The sequence below is a fragment of the Eleutherodactylus coqui genome, chromosome 4 (assembly GCF_035609145.1).
Source record: "Eleutherodactylus coqui strain aEleCoq1 chromosome 4, aEleCoq1.hap1, whole genome shotgun sequence".
NCBI lineage: Eukaryota > Metazoa > Chordata > Amphibia > Anura > Eleutherodactylidae > Eleutherodactylus > Eleutherodactylus coqui.
This window is the reverse complement of record NC_089840.1, coordinates 50129195-50137743: the sequence shown is the minus strand read 5'-3', so window position 1 is coordinate 50137743 and position 8549 is coordinate 50129195. Positions and strand designations below refer to the sequence as shown.

The window sequence follows — 8549 nt, the reverse complement described above, 5'->3', positions numbered from 1 at the left end:
ATCCTACACCCAAGGGTGTAGCTACAGAGTGATGGGCCTGGTTACAAATGTTCAGGCATTGCCATAGTGTGACCATACTACAGTCTAAAAGTATATTTAGTGATCAGGGGTGTTTCCCCAGGAGTAAGGGAACTTTAAGAAAATTCAAGCTTCCTGGTGCAAGACCTCGAGTAGTTTCTGTATCCACCCTCATTTCCTGCTATCTAATGCCCCCTACATACCCAGGACCCTCTGTGTGTATTAATATACCCCCAAAAATCTTACTATCACTGTTTAATATCTTCTTTAGTTCAACCGAACCAATGTAACCTGAAAATAAAGGGAAGCTGCCACATCTCTTGCCCATATCTACCCAGGTGTCTAATAGAAACTCCAAGATATTGCTGTAAAGATTACATAAAATAACAAGTATTATCAATATTTCCTGATAGATTACAGGTCTTTATCGTACCTCATATCATCGGTGATAATCACTAGACACACACCAACCCTCTATCACTGGTCCACAATCTGTTTTTTAGGGGCCATAAACATTTGCAATGTTAGATCTTACTGTTTGTAGTAACCATAAGCAGTATGGTACCCACCCACGGTAAATGTTCCGCAAACTGGTTAAACAGCATCCCTACAGTATATAAATACCAACACTAAACACAGAGCCTGCATCCTCTGACCGAGAGCCGACATGGGTACCAAAGTGTTGTTACTCCTGACTGTCATCCTTGTCCTGGGACAGCAGAGTCTGGCTGAACCAAGCGAGATCGAAAGTGAAAGTGATGTCCAAAGCGACGGTGAGGTAGATAAAGGTAAGTAGATATTATGATATACCTTATACATCTTCTCCAGCCCCTGGCACAGAAGATTAAGCTAAGTGTGAGCAACTGCTGATTTTGTCCCTCATTGTCATTATTATGGGGCCCTGTGGCTAGTTGGCCAGTTGTGGAAGCAATGTGGCTACCTGGTAGTATGGGAGCAGTATAGTTTGCATTAGTGCTGCTGCTTAGGAGGGTATTCCTGCTGGTTGGCATTCTTATGGGAACACTATAACTGTCATTGTTATGGGGGAACTGTGACTGACTTTATTGAAAGTCATGTGGCTGGTAGTCAGTGTTACACTTTGACTGGCACTGTTTTGAGGATGCATTAGGACTTGCGGTTTTTGTTAAAGGGGAACTGTGACTGTCTGGCCCAGCTATAGGGTCACTTATGGGCTAGCACTGTTAGGACATACAGACTATGGCTGGTTTGGACTACTATGTGACACTGTAGCTGATTGAGATTGTTATGCAAGCACTGACAGGGGAACATAATGACTGAGGGCAGTGTCAGACAGGGTGCCAGGACCCACCAGTAAAATTCATTCTGGGGTCCATTGTACAGCTTTTTGCAGATACTACCTTATCCCTGTTCGCAAAGTCCTGACCATTGCGTTCTCCATACACATGAATGGAAAGGTGGCGGCATTGGTGTGTGGACGAGTTTCCACTGAAGTATATGGAGAGCATGGCAGGTGAGATCTGGTGGACCTCCATTCACCCAATAGGTGAGGATTCTAGAGGTGGTATTCATGGCATCGCTTGTAAAAGGTGAGATCACACGTACCAGCCACAGCAGAGCCAAATAATGCACCGAAATGTAGTTTTATTGTAAACCAGCAGTTTTCAAACTGACTTTTAAAGTCTCTGCGGTTTTGCAGATGGACAGCAGTTTTACTTACAAACATGTGGCCATTCACAATAAGTTCGAGGACCATGCTGGCTGCCAGAGAAACCAAATGTCAGCGTGTCTTGTGTGTAACCTCTCTACTAAGAAGGTTCCTTGGGTTTTCAGCTGTGTGTAGCTGGGAGTTATAGTTCCCTCTAGAGGGGGACCGGATGACAGGAACATGACAATGAATGCACTTTAATTACCTAGTAGGAGAGAAGTTTCACATAGTTTTTTCAGTAATAGCTGCTATCTGACCTTTGCTTCACTGTTCCTGTCTTGGGCTCCTCTCAGTCTGCTGCCTGGCTCTTGCCTTGGGCTAGTGGCCATCCTAGTTCTGTGAGCTGGTAATATATGGTCACTCAGTGCCAGGCAGTAGCAGAAAGCTTCAAGAAGTTTGGTGATGGGGGGGCAACGGGAAGGGAGAATACTGGCTGGTCTGTCAGTGCGTCTAGATGTCATCTCAGCCAATGTGTTTATAGAAATAGATAACTACCCAGTTTATTTTATGTATAGATAGGCAGCATACAGCATCGCAGCCAATCTGTATGTAGTGTGCATGGGTGGGAGGGCAGGGGGCCACTTCTGTTCAGGGCATTTTGCCATCTTAAAAAAAATGCAGCACCGACAATCTCACGGAACTTTCTTCTTTTCTGTCTCTAAAACTAGAGAGGTCTTGTACGTTCAGAAGTTTTTTAAAAGAGTAAATACATTTATTTCTATGTTTCAACCAGAACATATATAAATAATTTCTCAGTTCTATAGCTGCAGATTTGCATCTTGTCATAAAATGGAGCTACGGCGCCCTCTGGTGTGTATATGACATAAAACTGTATCCTCATTACCTAAAATGTGTGCTCCCTCATTGCACTGAAATAATTGCGGCTCTTGTTCTTCTTTCTTTCAATAAATATCTCCAGCATTGCAGAGGAGTGGATGTAACGTGTACTATAATAGAAGAGATTGCGGCTACGTAGGAATCAGCACCCGCCAATGCCACAGAAGAAATTGTTGCTATGACCACAGCACGCAGTCATGCTACCACCGTAGATCACAAGGTAGGATTGTTTTTCTTCAAGTCATTATCTGAACAGACGACAAAGACAGTTACATCTGCTTCTGGGATAGCTGGGTGACAGCCAGTGCAAATCTCAGCTCTTAGGGCAGTTGTCACCCAACTTTCCCAGACTCCTGAATTATATGTTAAATAATACCAGTGACTCTGCTCCTATAACATCACAGATATAGTGATGATTGACTAGTAAGGAACTTGGGAAAGCTGGGGCAGGAAGCAGTCATATTTCTGCATGATGATATATTAACCCCTCGAAGACCAGGAGCTGTAAATATACGATGCTTGGTCATGGTCCCTAATCCTCCCCCATAATAAAAATATGGTACGAGATTAAAGCTTCTCCTGCCTTCTAGCAGAATCAGGTCTGACACAGCTGAGGACCTGAAGGAGAAGGCAGGAGCTGTTTTTAACCACTTCTACCTTCTCTTTTTATGGGTTACATAGTCCTCAATGAGCGTTATATAGAGAATGCAGGAAGTGGCAGTGCCATTTCCTGCATGGTACCCAGCGATCATAGTTTTCAAACTGACTTTTAAAGTCTCTGCTGTTTTGCAGATAAGCAGCAGTTTTACCTACAAACATGTGTGGCCATTAACAATCAGTTCGAGGACCATACTGGCTGCCAGAGAAACCGAACACCAGCGTGTCTTGTGTGTAACCTCTCTACTAAGAAGGCTCCTTGGGTTTTTAGCTGTGTGTAGCTGGGAGTTATAGTTCCCTCTAGAGGGGGACGGGGTGACAGGAACATGAAAATAAATGCACTTTAATTACCTAGCAGGAGAGAAGTTTCACATACTTGTTTCAGTAATAGCTGCTATCTGACCTTTGCTTCATACTGTTCCTGTCTTGGGCTCCTCTCAGTCTGCTGCCTGGCTCTTGCCTTGGACTAGTGGCCATCCTAGTTCTGTGAGCTGGTAATATATGGTCACTCAGTGCCAGGCAGTAGCAGAAAGCTTCAAGAAGTTTGGTGACGGGTGCAACGGGAAGGGAGAATACTGGCTGGTCTGTCAGTGAATCTAGATGTCATCTCAGCCAATGCGTCTATAGAAATAGATAACTACCCAGTTTATTATATGTATAGATAGGCAGCATACAGCATCGCAGCCAATCTGTATGTAGTGTGCATGGGTGGGAGGGCAGGGGGCCACTTCTGTTCAGGGCATTTTGCCATCTTGCCATGTACGTTCAGAAGTTTTTTAAAAGAGTGAATACATTTATTTATATGTTTCAACCAGAACATATATAAATTATTTCTCACTGCTATAGCTGCAGATTTGCATCTTGTCATAAAATGGAGCTACAGCGCCCTCCGGTGTGTATATGACATAAAACTGTATCCTCATTACCTAAAATGTATGCTCCCTCATTGCACTGAAATAATTGCAGCTCTTGCTCTTCTTTCTTTCCATAAATATCTCCAGCATTGCAGAGGAATTCATGCAATGTGGCCAATAGAATAAGTTGCGGCTACGTAGGAATCAGCACCCGCCAATGCCACAACAGGAATTGTTGCTATGACCACAGCACGCAGTCATGCTACCACCAAAAATTTCGAGGTAGGACTGTTTTTCTTCAAGTCATTATCTGAACAGACGATAAAGACAGTTACATCAGCTTCTTGGATAGCTGGGTGCCAGACGGTGCAAATCTCAGGTCTTAGGGCGGTTGTCATCCAACTTTCCCAGACCCCTGAATTATATGTTAAATAGTACCAGTGACTCTGCTCCAATAACATCACAGATATAGTGATGATTGACTAGTAAGGAACTTGGGGAAGCTGGGGCAGGAAGCAGTCATATTTCTGCATGATGATATATTAACCCCTTGAAGACCAGGAGCTGTAAATATACGATGCTTGGTCATGGTCTCTAATCCTCCCCCATAATAAAAATATGGCACAAGATTAAAGCTTCCCCTGCCATCTAGCAGAATCAGGTCTGACACAGCTGATTACCTGAATGAGAAGACAGAAGCTCTTTCTAACCACTTCTACCTTCTCTTTTTATGGGTTACATAGTCCTCAATGAGCGTTATATAGAGAATGCAGGAAGTGGCAGTGCCATTTTCTGCATGGTACCCAGCGATCACATGATCGTCGACGACTACCACCATATCTTTGATGCAATTGCAGACTATACAAATTATATATCAAAATGTTTAACACAAAATAGCGAACTTTATTTTAATAATAAAAATAATAATTTTTAAAATAATCAACTATATATTCAAAAAATAATAATTTTTTTAACTTTTATGTGCACATTACTCCTAATAAAACAAAGGGAAAAAGGGGGGAAAAAATCAATTAGAAAAAGCTATTAAAATACAGCTATATATCTAAGAAAGATAATGCAGCAAAAATAATTTTGGCAGGCCGGAAATAAATACAGCCATAAAACCCCCACTTGTGCTGAAAAGTGTTTGGTCCTTTAGGACCCCAAAAAACAGGACTTTAAGGGGTTAACAGAATTTCATATATTTGTCTTATTGGAATAATAACATTCAATATCCTTTCCTTCCAGATGTGGATCAGTGTTCTATCAGCCCCGAAAATAGGAAAGAATGTGGTTCCCCTGGAATAAGTGCTACCGATTGTTATTCCAAAGGCTGCTGTTATGACGCAAGTAAACAAGGAGCCATCTTTTGCTTCTATGGATCCACGTAAAATAAAGAAGGTAATGTAAAATGAAAGCTGTTACAGTATGGTTTCTACATTTTAGCAGCTTGTAGATATTATCCAAATCAACAATATTTCCCCTTGCAGGGGAATGGGTTAGTGGTACAGTATGTAGTCATGTGACAATCAACAGCACCGAAACAACAAGGGCGGCCACCGCTCAATACGCTGACATGTGCTGCAAATTCTTGTGCTTAAATAATAAGTATAACAGAGGAAAAGCTGCATAAAATTAGAAATGCACACATTACCATAATAGATAAACATATATAAACTTTTCTAAGGACACAAAGAGTTAAAAACACTTAAAATCATGACAGGATCAAACATGTATCACTCAGAGAAGAATACATCTAAGTGTACACAGAACACCTAAACCAATAAATAAGGTCAGACTAGATGACAAAAGTCATATGAGCAATATAATGGCATGCCCCATCCTGATATAAAGTGCCTAAATATGGAAGCTGGGTTGTCATGTGACCAAGCTCCTCCAATGGAAAAAAACATAAAGGGATTCTTCATGGTCAAATATCACCCTGATCATTTAGTATAAGAATGTCATCAATATATCTTCAAAAAATTACCTGAGTTTTTAATTAACCCCTTAAGGACATGGCCTATTTTGGACATAAGAACACAACGATTTTTTAGGGATTTTTATCTCCACTTTCCAAAAGCCATAACTTTATTATTTTTCTGTCAACATGGCCTTATGTGGGCTTGTTTGTTGTGTGGCGAACTGCAAATTTTATTTGTAACATTTTTGGATAAATATAATATATTGCAAAACTTTTATTAATTGTTTTTAGAGCAGGGATTGAAAACACATAGTAACATAGTAAGCTAGGCCGAATGAAGACAACATCCATCTAGTTCAACCTGTTAATAGTTCCTACCTGTCTGTAATGCCCGGGTCAACAACCTGCTGCTCCCCTAAAATCTATATCCTGTAATATGCTTCCGCTCCAGAAAGACATCTAGTTCCCTCTTAAATTCCTCTATGGATTTTGCCATCACCACGTCCTCAGGTAGAGAGTTCCACAGTCTTACTGCTCTTACAGTAAAGAACCCTTTTCTGTGTTGGTGATGAAACCTGCTTTCTTCTAGACGTAGCGGATGCCCTTTTCTTACCGTCGCAGTCCTGGGTATAAACAGCATGAATTCAGCAATATGTTTTTTTTATCAGCATTGACCATGCAGTATAAAGGCCACAATAAGTTTTTTTTCTGCGGGTCAGTACATTTACAACGATACCAAAATTCTTATTTTTTTTTTAGGCTTTTCCACAATAAAAACCCTGTTTATGGAAATTATTTTTTTTGGCCCTCTGCGATTACATCGCAGGGGTCTAATGATGTCACAGAGGGAGCACCTTCCCTCTGTGAACCCCTTACATGCCACTATTTTCATAGATCACAGCATGTAGGGGGTTAAAAGCAGAGATCAATGTTTTCATTGATCTCGAGTGTTGCAGCAGGAGGCTGGCTATCGGATACAGACGACTTCTGCTCTGTGCTCTGCTTCTGATCCCGCTCCATTCAAATGATGTAAGTTTACATCCTGGTGTGTTAAATACCCTGCTGCCATGACGTAACCTTATGTCATATAGCGTTAAGGAGTTAAAAGAGCACCTCAGGTAAAGCAGATACACTGTCTTTGGTCTAGTTTTGGATCTGAAGGGCGGAACATAAAGTAACATAAGGTCAACCCATCTGTTATACTCCACTCCTTAGGTTCTCTACTGCTTGGAATGCCCCTCTTCAAACGTCACTACTCACTACAATGTTACATCTGCTACTTATACCTAATGTCTCTCTCACACAAGCGTTTTAATACTGTGCACTGCGCCCAAATGCCCGTGTGCAGGATGTATGCACGTGTAATATGTACCCAGATAGGGCTCTTTCACATGAGAATGCACTAACAGACAGAAAAATAAACTTATTTGTAACAGCACAGGAAATAAATATCATTATACATGAAAATTATCATCTGTCAATTACATGGCACACTTATCATTCATGGTTTCAATATCACATTGCTGTCCGCAATCCTGTACTGAAAGGAGGTGGAGGCCTAGATGTCAGATTAGGACCCCTTTAAAGTCCCAATACCTGACAGCAGACAAGACTTCTAATACCTGAATGCAGATAATACCTAATACCTGGCATCCCATAGTGGGCAGTAGGGATCTCCCAGATGGGGGCTGGAGGACAAAAAGATAAATCCATAGCATGATGACATATTTTGATCCAAGCCCAATATAAGTTCTGTGGCTAACCTGCGCTGTTATTTATCTTACAGATTCACCAACAAGTGGACGGCAACAATCTTATATCAATGTGATTTTTCTTCTCATAATCATCTTATTAAAGTTCTAGAACTTGTTCTTATATTCTTTCTACCCAAATCATAAAGCATAAAAAATAAAATAAATTTTGCTTGCAATTGCAGATATTTGTGGTTTCGCTATTTCTCTTATTTATGCAGTGCTGACGTACTCAGCAGCGTTGTATTGATATTGCACTCACTCGCAGCAGCCCCTGCCCCCAATGGACTTACAGTCTATATTCCCCATGTTATAGACATTCTAGGGAGAATTTAATAGAAATTAGAGTTTTAATATTTTGGTAGGAAGAAAACTGTTTGAGCTGTACAGTTAATGATCATATATACAGTGCCAGTTCTTGGTGACCCAGTGGTATATTCCTTGTGGCCAAGTAGTATTTGTAGATTACAGTCCCTTGTAATGGGGTGGTATATACGCTGAACAGTGCCTGGTAATACTTTGGCACATTCAATCTCTGGTGTGGCATACAATGTCCATTCCCTAATGCTCCACTGGTATGTATAGTGTCTTGCTCCTGGTGGGACAGTGGTATGTACATTAACAAGTAGTATACACATAGACCAGTACCAGGTAACTGACTAGTATATCACGTGTTCGGTCCTTGGTGACTACGTAGTGTAGCATACAAAGTATTCAGTCACTGGTGGCCGTGTAGTCTACACCGTTCACAGGGAAAAAGTAGTATATAACTACTTGAGCGAGCATATTATTGCATTCTGTTGGACTAGATCCATAAGGAG

The 8549-nt window shown here is 41.2% G+C and overlaps 1 long non-coding RNA gene across 1 annotated transcript; it reads left to right on the top strand.

The window, feature by feature from the left end:
• The first annotated feature begins 699 nt into the window (after nucleotides 1–699).
• Nucleotides 700–7861, top strand: LOC136624606 (uncharacterized). Its single transcript, XR_010792358.1, has 5 exons — nucleotides 700–806; nucleotides 2625–2762; nucleotides 4201–4335; nucleotides 5302–5454; nucleotides 7764–7861. It is a non-coding gene; the product is annotated as an uncharacterized lncRNA (long non-coding RNA).
• Nucleotides 7862–8549: the final 688 nt, after the last annotated feature.